General features: G+C 37.5%; 1 long non-coding RNA gene across 3 annotated transcripts; it reads right to left on the minus strand.

Moving 5' to 3' along the window:
• Nucleotides 1–214: 214 nt before the first annotated feature.
• Nucleotides 215–5,319, minus strand: LOC147485990 (uncharacterized). Of its 3 annotated transcripts, XR_015202241.1 has the most exons (4): nt 5,040–5,319; nt 927–1,039; nt 586–804; nt 215–497 (listed from the first exon to the last, which is right to left on the minus strand). It is a non-coding gene; the product is annotated as an uncharacterized LOC147485990 (long non-coding RNA). The 3 variants fall into 3 exon arrangements; XR_015202240.1 differs by lacking the exon at nt 5,040–5,319 and having other exon boundaries at nt 927–1,136; XR_015202242.1 differs by lacking the exons at nt 586–804; nt 5,040–5,319 and having other exon boundaries at nt 927–1,136.
• Between the last annotated feature and the right edge of the window lie 12,159 nt (nt 5,320–17,478).

Here is a 17,478-nt window from a genome sequence, read left to right on the forward strand (position 1 = left end):
GCATTCTAGCGTCGATTATTTATGACAGACCTTTGCAATTAGTGGCGACAAAGGCCACCAAATATCATTTAATTGAAAAAAATAACTTTCATTTTTGGTTGCTTTCCTTTTTTTTTCTCTACCCCTTAAATCACCTGCATAAATACAACCACAAAAACCCCAAACACCAAAATTTGACAAAGCATGTATCACAAAATGATTAACACAAAATATATATCAAAAAATCTACCAACATACCATTTCAATTAATGTAATCACTTGACTACAAGTTTACAACTCAAGATCACATATTAAGTATTCAAGTTCATCTATGAGCAAAAAGTAATACAAAAAAATTCATCATACATTTGTTTTGTATTCTGCAAACGAGTGAACATATAGCGCCAATTGGCTCGGTCAAAGAATTGTGGCTAATATTCTTGTGCACAACAATACAAAAAATGCTCGGAGGTTGACATAGGCACCCAGATGCTACTAGCCAGTTCCTCTAGCAATACCTACACATTACACAGTCCCTGTCAATTCAAAACTTTTTTGAAAAAAAAAAAGATGGTCAAACACGAAACTCTAGGATTTGTATCTAACCTGAAAGAGTTCCTTGTAGGCTATTCATAATAACTTAGATACAAACTAAAAGAACCATTGCTATGACATAATCTACCACCTCCTCATTATTGTACGTGTATACCATAATGTGTCGACTCAAGAAAAAAAATAGATAACAGCGTTGTACATATAATTCCCAAGCTTTTGGTATTGTTGTGCCACATAAGCTTGACCGCATAGTGTTGAGAGTGAACTCATCTGCGTTGGCGGAGTTGATTGACAACACCAATAAAAAGAAAAGAAGGTTAAAGTCTAGGGGTTGTTCAGGAGGTTGAACATTTCTTGAAAGTTTTAAAAAACACAAAAATTTGGAATGTCACCTTTTCAAGATTGCGCTAAGTACGCTCCATCTCTTTCTTGGCATAGTCAGAACCTTTCTCCAAACTGCTCTTGGCTGCTTTCTAGTAGATCTTGCCATACCTAGAAATAGGACCTAAGATAGTATGATGAATTCATAATTCAGTATACAACAACCTAAGATAGTTAATAATTCAACCAATAAAAATGTTACTTAAACCAAGGAAATCTAATTCAACAAAGTATCTCAAAGCGCATAAAATGAGCGAAATAATTACTACTACAAATCTACAAGACAAGGAAGAATGGGACTAACGAGTAGAGGAGATTTGCCCGAGATTTACACAAGAAAAAAGGTATATTATAGCATCCAAAAGCTCCAAAACTCGTCTGTCCTAATATTGGTCTGTCTTTATCTTGTGGGGTTATCACATGGTTTTCACCCCCTAAGAAATGGGTCTATCTTCTAGAAGAAGAAGATAGATAATGTCACGCCTCGATTTTTCAGATAATTGAATATTCAGGTAAAAGAGCTCAATCTGAATATTCAACAATCTAATAAACCAAGACGTGAGCGGGTTTGACTCACACGAGTCCAAACTATAACTAAAAATAAAATCCTCTCTGAACATTGTGTTCTAAAAAAATAAATAAATAAAATAAAATAAATTCGTGAGAGTCTCCTCTGTATTTCTAACATTTCATAAATCTACAACATGTCCTAACCTGAAAATCAAATAATACACTTCCATTTATTATATTAAAACCTCAGCCATAAACCCAACTACTAAAGATATTGATTCGTGGCACCGGCTACTTAACCATCTCGACAAATGCCAGTTAAATCAAGTAGCTGCGTAAAACAAATCTCATACCCCGGATCGAGTCTTTCCCAATTGGCTAATCCATGTCATAGTTTCTAACTAATAGATGCATCATAATATGGACTCATTATTAAAGACAATAAAAAGAAATACTAAATTATTACAAAACAACTTAAATGAATAAATTTATAAACAAGAAAGAGCTAAAAGAACCGCCTTAGCCAATCCGAAGTCTTTCACGTTAAATTGTTCTTAATTTACCCGTCGCCTTTTCTTGTCTTATGGGAGCACCTGTAAAGATACTCCAATCCAACGTTGGATCTGAAGTCAATATATAATAATCCACTGGAAATGAAATTGAAACAAAAGACGAGGTTAACACATACCTTTAGCTGCTTAATACCACTTACCGTTTCCTTATTAAATCCTCGTAAGTGCATTGATTAATATACTCTCAAGAAAAACATTAGCATTCAATATAATTCATACTCACAAGATTTCTATCATGCTTAACACGTAGGCAAATGAATTGTACTAGAATTAACTAGAAATAAAATAACTTGAACTACCGATTTTCTTACTACAAGGGGGGGGTTTTCCTATGGAAGCTGCCGAGCCGAAAGTGGTTGCCCTCACGCACCCATTTAGGGATCAAACCAATCGTAGTTCCCCTATTCGGTAAGGATCTATGGGATGGATTAAGCCATTTTTACGATGAGGAAGGCGGTATAGGTTCCTCACTCTTGTTCTAACCATGTAACGTCCCTCACCGATTCTCAGCCTTGAATCGGTATTCTACCTAGTATGTCACTTCACTTCTAGTTATTTGAGGTTTTCCCTAATTCTCGACACCATATATATATATTATTCAACCTAGACAAAATAAGTATTTAGCGCAAGAGAACCTATGATAATCGTGATGTCATTAATATACTTATCTCAATACTATTTTAACAACCAAGTAATTATTATCGGAAATAAAACAATAAGTTAATAAAATAGACACGGATATATTAAAGCTCATTAAAACTTGTGTCCGTCCCTAAATGGCTCGCCCGTGACCTAACATGGTCTGTGGCGGCCTGGCGGTGGCATGGCGATATGGCATATTAGTGACTTGGATGCCGCCTAAAACAGCTTAACACGGCCCGGTGATGGCCTAGTGCGGTCCTTTTGATGTGGCTCGACGCGACCTTCTTGCGGACCTTATTATGCGGTCGACAACGGCCGGTTGTCGGTCTTAATAACTTATATATATATAAGTTAATAATTAATACCCAACTTAAGGTGAAATACACATATTGTACACTAAGAAGCCACGAAAAATTAGAAGATATGGGTAGTGTCCAATATAAGTATATTTGTTCAATATATACAAATGATGGTCTACTATCGACAAGTCAAACAGATGAAGTATGCACAGCATTAAATTACCTGCTAGCTAATGATTTCGGGTTCACAATTCCTTCAAGATAAACATGAAAACCAGGTACCAAAATTCTCCAGCCAAACTCTTCCAATAGCTCTCGATCCATTAGAAAGCGGTGAGTGCTCAAACGACATAATCAAAGTAGTTCCCCTTTCAAATTCTCTCGAACACCAGACTCTTTTTTCCCTTTAGTTCCCCGGGTTTCCTTATTAGTACCGAAATTAATTTAAGTTGTGGATTAACAACGGATGGTGGCGGAAGAAGTTTTGATTAAAAGGTTGAGGGAGACGGATTTCAGGGAAATCAAAACCGAGATATTTCTTGAAAACCCCCAGAGAGAGAAGAGTGTGATCCCCTTTTCTTCTTCTTTTTGTTTTCGTCCTTATCCCTCCATAAGCTCTGTCTCCCTCTAATAAAACGGGCCCAAACATATATAGCCCACTCCCTAATCTCCTAAGTCCACTATAATAGCAAGTCTAATACTTAACAGGCCCACTAACATAAAAGGTGGCCCAATAATATAGAGCAAACCCAATAATTATCTAACAGCCCAACAGAATAACAAGCCCAATACAATAACCAGGCCCAATATAAAAATAATCATCAATGAAAAACCCTATATCAATTAATCCAGCCCACCAAATGATAAATGTTCAACCTCACCATATACGTAAGTACCTAGAGTGGCACTGAACTAACACGTAAAATGACCAGTTTACCCGTAGGTAAAATTCCGGGTCATTACAGATAATGAGATGGGTCTAGGGGTTTCTTACCTTATCCGTTTTGTACTCCAGATTAGGTTCGAAAGATCAAGTTAATCCCAATTAGTTGGGATGTCCATCACTCAACATTCTATGCTAATGGGGGTCTTTAAACTAAAACCAACTTAAGGCCCATCAAAGCCCATAAGATGTTTACTTCCTAATCCAAATATACGGGGTTCTACATTTGGAGTTTATGCAAAGTGGAGCACACACTCTCGAAAGAGAGCAAAATAGATTAAAGGGGTCAAGAATATAATAGGCCTAGAGAAACACATAATTTGTTCAACAGTCATAATTAAATAAGTTTTTAGACATACCCCTATCCTATATCTTACAAACTCTATATAAATTAATCATATGCTCAACCAATTAATAAGTCCTTCAATTCTAATTAAAAGAACATACTTGTGCCACTAAACTTACACATTGTTCCCTCTGGTTGTGCGGTGTCATTAATAAAGGCAAATAGTGAGAATTTAGAAATTACATAGACAAAAAAAGTTGTATAGGAGTGCTTCAAGTAGTCAAGTAGCCAAAAATTCACATGATTTCATGCAATCTAGTCCAGTTACTAGCTAATTACAGTGGGATCAGCTTAATGATATATACATTATAATAAATGGATACCAAACAGAACACTACATAATAAAGGATTAGCAAGTACTCAAGTTGCAAATCAGGCAACAAACAACTATCGAATATTGAGAATTGGACTCTACGAGTCTGCAAATCTAGAGTCGCAGTTCAGCTATGCAAACAAAGGAACCATGATTACCTACCATAGTCCTGAATCCGTACAAATGCACATGAATTGAAAATAAAGGCAAGCAAAGGATAACGCAAACATTGGAAATAAATAAAACTAGATACAATTCTCAGCCTACTATTGGTGAAATAGTGCCCCGATTAATAAAGTCTTGATTACCAACACCTTGGTACTTAACAAAATGAAGAAATGCTTGACACCATTCCTTCCAAAAAAAAGAGGGGTTTTAATGCTTTTAAATGAGTTTTAATGATCATTGAAGAAGCCACAATGCATTTTCAAAGAAAAACACTAAATTGTGATGCATTTTGATCCTAAAAATTAGAGTCAAACACTAAAAAATCATATACCTGAGCAGCCTTGTAAACGTGCATAGCATCATCTTTGCGCTCAACAAGGTATCAATCGTAACCACTTTCAACATCAACATCAACAACAGCAAAAAAATTCAGAGAAATTGAGAAAGTAAACCCTATAAATTTTTGTTGATTAAACAATCAACGATTGAAAAAGTAAACCCTATAAATTTTAACTTACCTTTCAATTTTAATTGGAATATAGGAACTTCTGAACCAATTTTCATCTTGATTACTGATTTGAGAAGATATATTGGTGGTTTCACCATTGAAGCTGCAGAGACTTGAAAGAGACGAGTGAAAACACGAAAATCAGGCATGGGTACCTAGTTACCCATTCTTGCTGGTTCGATAAGATTGAGATGAGGAGGGAGTTAGGGTTTCGGTGATAGAGAACTGAATTCAAAAGGGGGACCTTGAGAGTGAATGAGAGATGAGATCGTGGGAATTGATTTTGAGTGATGGCTTTCTTTTTTCTTCATAAGTTTATTCTCACGTTTCTGACGAGGTCTTGCCGTCACTTAATTTGATTAAATTCAGCCATTTATTTCAAGTAATTGTATGAGTTTTAGTCATGGCTTTTACCAAATAGTGACGCTACCTTGCCGTCACAAACTTACTGACGCCAAACTGGCGTCACAAATGGAAAAAACCATGGGTCACAAAATTGTTGTTATGGTGTAGTGATTGTAGTTCCCTTCCACAACAGTCACGTTCATCAAAGGTTCTACAGCAGTAAACTGGGAATCCTATAATGTTGCATCGAGATGGTGTCTAGGTGAAATGCCTAAAATCTCAGCCAACAACCTAATAGTAACCTCTCTCCTCCTCCCAGCCACCTTAACAAAAATTCGATTCCCATCCAACTCCCTCGTCCTATAAAACTCTCGGACCAAATCTTCGTAGTAAAAATCATCTGTTGAGTACCACAAACCACTCCAGTCTCTCCTAACCATCTCGTCACCGTAAAATAAGCCTTGAAGTGGTCGGTCGGCGAAAAAAGTGCTCCGACAATATCCGACGTCTTTGAGCCATTGGAGTTTTTATAAGATTTGTGGGTTTGAATGATGTAGGGAGACTTGTTTTGAAACACCCTAACTAAAAATAATGGCAGGAGGCGCGGTGGTGGTAGTGGCAGTTCGAAATTCTTGAATTTTCGGTTGGTTTTGGTTGTTTAAATTGGTGGAGGTGGTGGTCGGTGTAGTTAGGAGAAGATTTGGGTGGGTTTTAACTTTGGTTGAATTTTTTTTTTTTTTTTTTTTTTTTTAGGTTAGGTTTTAAGCTTTGTTGTTTGTTAATGGCGGTTTGGAGAATGAAACGCGATTGTTGGTGGAACGCGCGAGGTTGGGCCCAAGCCCATTTGATTTTCCGATTTTGTTTTTCGATATTTCACGCAACTTCAAACTGAAATTGCCGCTTTGTTACCGGGCCGATTTTTGTGAATGAGGTATGGAAATGATCAGGAGAGAATTTCCAATCCAATGATCCATAAAATGCTTTAGTCTGACTGTTAGTGACATGTAAGAAGATGGAAAATGCCTCGTAATGCGTGCATGACGTAAGTTATGCGAACGAATGAAATCTAATTTCATAGATAATATCAACCCGGATCGGAATACGATTAAACGGTCTAAACAACACAAATGGACAGTTGAACAATCCAGGATGGAAACCGGACACCCCACCCCCCAAACAAATTTTTAACAACAGAGTTTAGATTTTTTTTTTTTTTTTTTTTAAAAGTAGGTCTTTTAAACTCAGATTCCCGAGACTTCTTAAATTACTATGTTTGTGATTTTAACAATTTTTTTATTTTTTTATGAATAAAATTTAATATAAGAAAAACAAGAAGGCAATAAATGCATAATTCACACCATAGAGGAACATAACTCAAAAACCGAGAAAACATATAAGAGTGGAAAAGGTGAATTATGTTAACCGTGGACTTAGGATTCGGTACTTACAGCCACACACTCCATAGGGAGGGCCCGATTACCTGATTGGTGCACTTACCAATATATGGAAATGAAAGGAAGTACACCAATAAAAGAGGTCAGTCCTCATAGACAGGGTCCTGTAAAAGGACTTCCTCTACATCAGGGGACAATAGCTCGTGAAAATGTTTCAACCGTTGGCTATTAACTTGAAAGGTACTGTTATCCTTGGGATTTACTAAGGTGATTGCCTCGTAAAGGGTGACTTCAGTAACCATAAAAGGACCAGAACCAACGGGTTTTTAATTTCCCTAGAAAAATATGTTGACGAGAATTGTATAGTAAGACCTTTTGACCTACCACAAACTCTTTGCGCAAGATTTGCTTATCATGAACACGTTTCATGTTAGCTTTATAATCATTTGCAAGATCATAAGAGTCGCTACATATTTCTTCAAGCTCATTCAATTGCAACTTACACTTGACACCCGCCTCATCAAAATTGAAGTTAAGGCTTTTTATAGCCCACATAGCATGGTGCTCCAATTCAACGGGCAAATGACAAGGTTTTCCAAATACAAGTATAAAGGGAGACATACCTATAGGAGTTTTGAAAGTCGTCCTATATGCTCATAAGGCATCAGATAGATGCTTTGACCAGTCTTTCCTATCAGGATTTATAGTTGTTTCGAATATCTTTTTTATTTCCCTATTAGAAACTTCTACTTGTCCGCTAATTTGTGGATGATACGGAGTTCCTACTTTATGTGTAACTCCATACTTTTTCACTAGAGATGCAACAACTCTGTTATAAAAATGTGTTCCACCATCACTAATGATGGCTTTGGGAATGCCAAATCGATAGAAAATATATTCCTTAACAAAAAACACAAGTGTCTTATGATCATTGCTACGACAAGCCATGGCCTCTATCCATTTAGACACGTAGTCCACGGCGACTAAAATATAAATGAAACCATGGGAAACTAGAAAGGGACCCATGAAATCAATGCCCCATACATCAAAAATTTCTACCACCAATATTGGATTCAATGGCATCATATTACGCTTCATGATTTGCCCAAGTTGTTGGCAATGAATGCAAGTCTTGCAATGTACTTGGGCATCATTAAAGAGAGTGGGCCAATAAAACCCACTTGGGCATCAACCGTGTCTCTTTCTCCTTAGATAGCAGAGAAGATATAATTACCGGATGACTACCATCCGGATCAAGTTGAATATACTTTAACTCAGGAGGAAGAGGTTTAAGCACCGGGGTGGGAGGAATATCGATAAATGCTTCTGGAAGGTCCTCATCTTGAGTAATGAATACTTGCTTAGGTAGCAGGTCTTCAAACTCTGTATATGGAGCAACCGAAGGGTCTATGATTTGTGTAGACTCAAAGATGGTGTTGACTTCCTTTATGTAGGAGTCATCGACAAAATCTGAACTTCCAAAAGAAAGGAATTTATGCATATGGTTTTTTGGAAACGTGTTATGAAAGTAATCTTGAGCTAAACTCTCGATCATGCTAACCTCTCCATCTATAGACGAATCTGGTAACGGTTTCATCATTTTAAAAACATTTACCTCAACCAAAAGATGGCCAAAAGACAAGGACATCGACCCATCGGGGTAGTTTATAAGCGCGTTGGCAGTTGCCAAGAAGGGACGCCCTAAAATGATCGGAACAGAGTCATTAGCGACTTCTGTATCGAGGATAACAAAATCAACAAGATAATAGAAATCCTGGACCTTAACAAGCACATTTTCAACCACACCCTTAGGGTACTTAATTGATCGATCCGCTAGTTGCAACGTCATTTTAGTAGGTTGCATCTCTTGTAGACCTATTTGTTTGTATAGATAATACGGGAGTAAGTTAACATTCCCCCCCAGGTCTAGTAAAGCGGTCTTCGTGTGGGAATCTCCTAAGGTGCATTGTATAGTAGGATGACCAAGGTCCTTGTACTTAACGATTCCATTGTGTTCCGTTAAAGTTGGAAATTGTTCAGTTAAAAAGGCATCTTTAGGAATATTTGTCTTACGCCTTTTAGTGCACAACTCTTTGAGAAACTTAGCATGGTGAGGTAATTTTTTAATTGCGTCCAGAAAAGGTATGTTTATCGTTAGATTTTTAAAAACTTCCCTAACCTCGTCGAAGTTTGTATCCCTGTTTAACATTGCTAATTTATGGGGAAACGATGGTTTCTCTCTATATTTAGCGTATGGATCAACTAGATGTCTAACATTTGCTTTCTATTTCTTAGGTTGTGATTTAACTGGTACCTCTACAAGGGTAAGGTCTTCAGTTTCTATTACGGTATCTAGTACAATCTCCGGTGTAGGGACAACTGGTGGGGTAACTATATGCATAGTTACTTTGTTATCAACCACTCTCTCAGAGCGGAGAGTGGAGATGGCATTTAGCTCACCTACGTTTTCATTTTCCGTACTAGTATTACCATTTACCTCAAAAGCTGTGTTTGTTGTTTTAAGATTAGCTATCGCTTGTCCTGGAAACACACCTTTGGGTTGCATTTTCTCTTGAGCTAACTGCTGTAAGGAAAGTTGGATGGCTTGTAAAATCTGTTGCTGAGATTGCATAAAGGTATCAAAATGATCCGGTTGTGGAAGAGTGTTAGCTATAGGTTGTGTGACAGGAACTATGACACGTTGATTATTAATGGGTAGATTTTGATAGTTATTATTTACCGGAACAATACCTCTATTTGCAATATAATTATTATTGTTATAATTATTATAATTACGCTGACCTTGTCCTTGGCGTGGTGGAGCTTGGTTATAATTGTTTGCTTGCCTAACATTTTGATTATTAAACACTGGAGGTGTTACTTGTTGATTATTTCTCCAACTGAAGTTGGGATATTGTCTCCAAGGGGCGTTAGGAATAGGAAAACTATTAATCGAGCAAATATTATCTTGTTATGACTGTTGTTGTTCATAGGCGAGAGGACAATAGGAGTCGGGATGCTTTGGACTCAAACAGAAATTACATGGATTGGTGTTGACATTAATGACGGGGATCGGCGTTTGTTGAACAGAAATAGCCTCTACCTTTTTAGTTAGAGATTCGATTAAATTTTTCAGTTCCGGATCGGGTTTCATCTCAAACATACCGGCGGCTTTAACTGTTGTAGAAGAACTAGCGGAAAGGGAGAAATCGTCACTACCCCCCCCCCCCAGTTATTATTACGCTTAGTTTGATCTTCTAAAAATTTATAAGCCTCTGAGGCTCCCTTACTTAGGAAACTACCCCCATTCATTATGTCAAGCATCTCTTTGTGGTGGTGTAACAATCCCTTGAAAAAGGCACGAACTAGCGTGTCTTTCGCGAGGTTATGGTGTGAACACTCTATAAGTAGATCGGTGAAATGATTCCAATCCTCTGAAAATGATTCATGAAGATTCTGTCGAAAGAAATGAATCTTGAAAAGCATTTCATCGGTCTTCAGTGGTGGGTAAAAATGTTCCATGAATAGTTGAACAAGTTTAGCCCACGAGTCCACAGAATTTGGCGCTTGGGTAGTTAACCAAGACGCCGCCTTATTGGCTAAGGTGAAGGGAATTACCCTCAGTTTAATTTGTTCAGCACCAACCATAGGATGGTGGAATATAGTAAGGACTTGGTCAATCCTACGCATGAGCTAATAAGGTTTTTCATGGTCTAACCCAAGAAAAATGGGTAACAAATTAAATATATTTGGGGGGATTTGGAAATCCCCCACTGGGTCTGATAGAACGATGCAAGATTTAGGGCTATTGTTCAAGGCTTTATAAAAGTCCGAGAGAAGCGACTCTCTTTGTTTATCCATTATTTCAGGTGTGGTGTGTGGTATTCTAGCAAGAGGTGTAGTGAGTGGTATACTAAAAAGATGTGTTTGTTGCCGTTGTCGGTTAATTACGTTAGGCGTTTTTCTTCGGCCTGACCTTAATCTCATGCAAGGCTAAGACCAATCTTAATGAAACACAACAACACTCCAAACAATCCTGATATGCTAGTATGAACCTCCAACAGAAGATGCGAAGTGTGGAAGAAAAGAGTACCTGAAAGCCTCCTTGCTTCACTTATGAATAACGTCTTGTTTACACGTGCTCAGTGTATATAACAAGTTAGAACACTGAAAATCTTGAAGAAATGGAAGTTTGAATCAAACCTATAGAAATCGGGCGGTTTTAGAGGGGGGGGTCGCTTTCGAATAGGCCTAGGCTGGGCGCGCAGTCGCTGCCAGTCAAGCTGGAGTTCCAAGCGTGTGGGCGTAGGTCGCGCTTAGGCAAAAAGTGGAATTCCAGGCGTGTGGACGCAGGTCGCGCTCCAAGTTAGCCTTGGTAGGGTGTAGGTCGCTTCGGGGAAAAAAAAAGTGGAATTCCAGTGTGGGGCGGGTGTGTGCTCCATTTTGGCTTGCCCAGTGCGGTCGCTCCCGAAGTAATTTTTTTCGAGAAAAATTTCAGTGCTAAAATAGACAACCACAGTGAGAATCAAACAAGGGTGGGTGGGTTATGGGACTTTGGAAAATTAACAATTCTAAAGAAAACAATGCTAAAGGCAACTAAGATGGCAGCGACGCCATTTGATAATTGTAAAAAAGGATAGTTTTACTAATGAATAAAGCGATGTAACTCTAAACAAAAGTAAAACTACAAACTGTGGCTTATACTAGACTTATCAAAGATATTTGTTTTCTACTCTCGAATCTATTGAAGTAGATATGGAATAAAAGATTCGTTCCACTCCTAGTTCTTTAACATTCAAGTTTTCTACGACTATCAATCCTACCAAAGTCAATGAGAGAATTACGAACTATACTATGATGCAAATTTAACTAACAAGATATGAATAACTCGACTACGAAATACTAAGGTTTGAATCTAGAATAAGAATTAGGGGGGAATTGAATCCACCTCGAATCCAACTTAAGAGACTAGCATAGATGGTTGTAATCCAATTCTTACGTTCTTACGGTAAGAAGTGGTCGTTCAAATCCCTAATTATACTTGGCATTTCTACCAATTCATAACTAGCATGTGAGGAAGTCCACCCATTCTCATGGCGAATCAACTTCCTTCTAGAGTGGAATAGACTCTTACAACGATTCTACACTACACAATCAAGTTTTCTTCAAGGCTTCACCAAACCCCTCTAATGCAAGTTTAGCCTTGATTCATCAAACTATCATTTACAATTGAATTAAAACTAGACATAATATAAAGATTTGAACTTTGTTAATTTAACTACTCAAGAATTGAAATCAAAATTAATAACTAGGAAATGAATAACAAACAATAATTGAAATTAGATCTAAACAAATTTAAATGACAAAATCAAAATTAACAAGAACTACTATTTTATTTATCTAATGAATGAAGAACAATGATTCAAATAATTAATCTAAAACAAGGAATGAAACAAATTAATTATTAAATGAAATTCAAAAACTAGATCTACAAGCTATTCTAATGGCTACTTTCTATTCTAAGCTATATAACTCTTAAGAGCTAAGTCTTGTTTTATGTAAAGGAGGAGACCAGATCCACAATTTCGTGCATGGGCTGAGGAGCCATGTTTTGGGCCGGAAAATCGAGCCCAAAGCCCAATTTCTTCAGTCCACAGAGCCTGTTTCAGCTAGCTTTGACTTTAGTAGATTTTTCGTCCACTTTTTCTGCTCTGATTGGGTCAAGGCTTGGACCATTGAAAAGCTCTTTCCGAGCCGGTCGTTTTGACATAAGGTAGGCCCAAATCTGAGGCCTGAGTCCAAAGATATGGTCTTCGGAAGTTCTGCTGACTTTTGCACTATTTCTGCCCGTGTTGACTTTTCAGCTTTTTTACCGGCTTTATAAAGGATTTGTCTCCTTGAATCTTGGCCTTTATTACAAAACTTCTTAGTAGCCAACCCTTTGCTCCTTTATATCGCCAAAGTGGCATATTTCTGCACATAATTGAGTTCCATGCCTGAAATACATAAAAACACGTAATTAGCATTAACTCTTATTTATTACTCGTATAATTGGTCTAAAAGTAGTATTATTAAGGGGTTAAAACTACAGTTTTGGGCTCTTATCATATACATTCTAATAAGCTTACAAGTAGGAAACATGGCAATGAATTATTAGTATGGTTATTACTCACCTGACTTTCGAGCATTTGTTTCAAGGCAAATTGAAAATTGTTCGAAATCAGTCAACATAGTGATTCATTATTTAAAACTTCGCATTTTATTAAGCATAAGTGTAGGAAGTTCAGTTGGAACAACCCACTTCGAAACATAACTCACAACTCAGATATTGAAATGCAATGAAACAGGGTTCATTAGATAGCAGACACAAAGCACTAAATTTATTGCCTAGGTCACTGAAGCTCAAATCCAACTCTAACTATGACAAAATCGAGCACCAAGTCAGTCCAGTATAGCTGCCTTGAGCAGACTGCAGCACAAGCATATATTCTTAAACTCTAATTACGTCAACAATACATGCATAACAACCATTTGATACTATCTAATTACAAATGAGCATTGAATAAGCCATAAGTTACCCCTTGTAAAAAGAAATATTTTACCTGTGGAAGAGAAGTTATAGTAGTTCGTATACCCTGATCATCATTACTCCCTATGTCTCGACCCTACCCAAACAAAAAGAAATTCAGTATAATAACCAAGTATAATAAATCCCTGCTATGTCCCCTCATGTTTAAGGTTCTGCAGGTGCAAATAATCTTGTGAAACAAAATGGCGTCACAAGTACCCCCTTGCAACACACCCCAGCCATATATTACCAGAAAACAGGAAAGACTTGGGAAGTTTTATCATTTTTCTAAGCCAATCCATAATAGTACTCTCTAACTTAGTAGCAACAGGTGAAGACATCCAATTAAAACCAACAACATTAAAACCAGTACTAAGCATTGATGAAGGTGTGCATGCATGCATGCATTGGCAGACAAAGAGCATGATATTCTGTACGTGTCCATGCCTTAAAAACATCAAGCTGAAGATCAAAAGTCGAGGGTATTTAATTGAGCAAAACAAACCCTCACCTAAGTCCCCCACAGATGATGAAGCCGCAGCAAAAATGTCATTTTGGGTGACCTGGTTAAGTCTAGTCTCAAAGCATCATAGTTTGAAAAGGCTCAGCGAATGTAGCCTTCACTCATTCTTGGGCCTTCGAGCCCTTAGGGATGACTCCAGTCAAGCAATACGTTTAATGGTGAATCCATATATTATATAATGGATGATTGTCTTTAGAACCAAGTGGCGGATCGGTCTAAGGACCAAAGGAATTCAGGGCTAGTCACTTATTCCATGAGACTTCTTACAGGAAGTATAGCAGATGGCTTTCTTTCACTGCCCTTAATTAGCTTAGAGAATAAAAGACCTAGAGAAAGAAAAGGAAGCTCGAAAGAGGAATTAATGAAGCTACGTTTCCTCTCCATCTGAATATCTCCTCGTACTATGCTGGTCGCCGATCCACTCACTTTATGGGTTCACCCTGGGACTCACGATGAGCAAGATAATGTTAATGTTTATTAACAATGGGCATTCTCAGAGCAAGCCTTGGCCATTGGCCTGTCCAAGAGAGCGTTGCAACTTCACCCAAGAAAACACTCATGGCCAGAAAGCAATCCAAGCTAGATTATTGTTGCAATCAACTAGTCATGTGAAACCAAACGCTGGTCGTAATATACCGACTTTCATGCTGGAGAAAAACGAGTTGCTAGTGTTTAAAAGAATGGTGAATATGTTCTATAAGAGAAGAGCAAGCTAAATAATAATGGTATTCGTTTTTATCTCCTTGCCTTTCTTTCTTGCTACTAGACGAAGAGCTAAGTCTCAGGAAAGGCCTGGTCTGGAGTTCATCCCCATTTTTATTTCGTAGGCAATCAAGAGGCTGGAAGTGATTGACCAGCTATATTAGGAATGGGAGGTTTGAAGGTCAAGGCTCAGTTCGTTAGCGATGTTACCAAGTGCCAGAGGAAGGAAGGTAAACGTGTACTTGTTTTTTGTCGAGATTGGGTTGGTGTTCAATGTACTCAATTTGATTTAACATTAAACCAGCAAAAAAAATATAATATAGTAGAGCTAACTGAAGAGATAGAACAAAGCAAATGTAGGAGTTAAAGTCCAAGAAGCCTGAGTCCCCTCACCATCAGACTAGGGCTATTCCTCGGAAAAAGAAATTACAAAAGTTTTTTCTATCCCAAAAGGGGTCCAAAAGGCATATCTTTAGGCTAAAAAACACCGACTGTCAGTGGTATCTGGATACTTTTTGTTCCTTAGAAAAGGCGAAGGGAAAGCACCAGCCGTTCCTGTTGCCCCAAACAACAAGTGAGTGACTCTGTGCCTTCACCTGTTATGTGAGGAGAAAAAGAATTCAAATCTAGTCATGCCTCCCCTTCCAGCACAACTAACTTAGGAACAATTCAGAGAAAGGAAAGATTTTTGCCAAATGTAAGCTCCCCTATCTTCTGTTAGCCTCGTCATTCATTACGCCCACCACTCATTGGCCTTTCTCCAGCCTATCTCACTCGCTCCGCGTTAACGGGCTAGCTGCTATTGGTTTTCATTTTGTTATAAGCTTGTTAAAGATTTAATAAAAATGGCGAGAGAAATATCAGACACAATCGAAAGGTTCAGGACTGAAGTGGCAACAGAGAAAATATTGCAATTCTCTCCTTGGCAGCTCAGGAGCTATACATCAAACTTTAAATATAAAGTAGGTATTGGTGAGTCTGGAAGTGATTACAGAGGTAGGTTACCTAATGGTACACAAGTAGCCGTAAACTGAAAAAGGCTACCAAATATAGACCTAATATAATCTCACCAACACCTTAAGCACACTAACTCTAATCTTACAGCCCTACTGCATAATGGCCTTTTTAACTCAAAAAAAAATTTCTCGCCAGACCAAGTAAGCCAAAAGCTAGTTACCCTTGCTTGCAAAAAGAAATATTTTACCTGTGGAAGAGTAGTTTGTATCCCCTGATCACCACTGCCTATGCCTTGACCCTAACCAAATAATCATAACCATTGGTTAGTTGTTAGTCTATTAATTAAGAATCTATAATACTTTGCTTTAGAGATTCTAAAAAAAATACCTGCGAAAGTGAAGTTATTGGAGCAATAGTTTACTGTATCACTTGCTCAGTCACAACTTGTTGACTTTCATCCTAGAAAAATATATTAAGATTGTCAATTCAAGTACTCTAGCAAGACAACAAATATCAAATAAGCTATTGTGCAATGCTTGTACATCTGTCACTTGCCTTTTGAATATTCAGAGAAGCAATTAAGTTTCTTATAAGTTCATTTTGAGTATTCACCAAATTGGTCATTTGAGCCATATCCTTCTCGACCGTTATTACCTTCTCCTGAAGTTGGGTGACCAACTCTTTGTTTTGTGACACCACACCTACTTTTGAAGGAGTTACTCCTGCTCCTTTACCTCTCACACGACCATAACGATCAGGTCCAAGTACTTGTGAAAGAGCATCATTTTGTATCGAGTGATTACGAGAATCTGATGCTGCCACATTTCTAATTTCTTTTATTTTTTTTCTACAGCAATCACATTTGATAGGTATGTTAATAGAGAAATTAGCAAAGCTCAACAAAATCGATGATATTTATGGCTATACTTCTGGTTAGAAAATATAACTAAACATACCATTCGTTCCCCAACTCTACTATTTGATGGTTTGCCATTTTTCTTAGTGTGTCCTTTGCACCAAACATCAACTCTAGTTATAGACGAGGAATTTGGACTCTCTTTTTGCTACATGATAACAATATCCACAATCAAGATACATACACAAAAACAAAGTTGCACAAATTTGATAGTTAATTACCATTTGGAACTCTAGGCGTGCATAGCCTTGTCGACTACATGTGTGAGGGAGATCTTGTTTTCCCTCATTTCTTGAAACTTTCAACTCTTCAGCTGCAGTACAAAAGAGTTAAATAACACATTTCATAATATGAGTATATTCAAAGTATCACCAAAATAACTCACAATGAACTTTCTCTTTGACATTTGTTTAACAAACATCTCCCAGTCTGCATCATCACAGTCTTCAGGCTAGAGACGTGCAATGTCCTTTTTCTTTTTCTATAAACTCTTATCTTTCCCTTCAATCTTGATTTATGCACCCGCCACAACCTTCCAATTTGTTGGAGGGCATAAGTTCTGCACCCTTCATCCAAGATAAATTTTTGCTACAAGAAATCAAAATAATACTTGAAATGTTTTGACAACCCCACCATCAACAAATTAAACATATATAATAAGAACATCATAATAACTATATATATTTACATAAAAGCAAAGTAAAAAAAAAAAATGTTCTTACCAAGACTGATTGCCAATACAGATCTTTGTACCCTTTTTGATTACTCTCCAATCACTAAAAGTTAGTGGCACCATCTCAGATGCAATATTTCCCAAATAAGAAGAAAATTGCTCTGAATTTTCTCCTACAAGCTGC

Source organism: Coptis chinensis, chromosome 7 (assembly GCF_015680905.1).
Source record: "Coptis chinensis isolate HL-2020 chromosome 7, ASM1568090v1, whole genome shotgun sequence".
NCBI lineage: Eukaryota > Viridiplantae > Streptophyta > Magnoliopsida > Ranunculales > Ranunculaceae > Coptis > Coptis chinensis.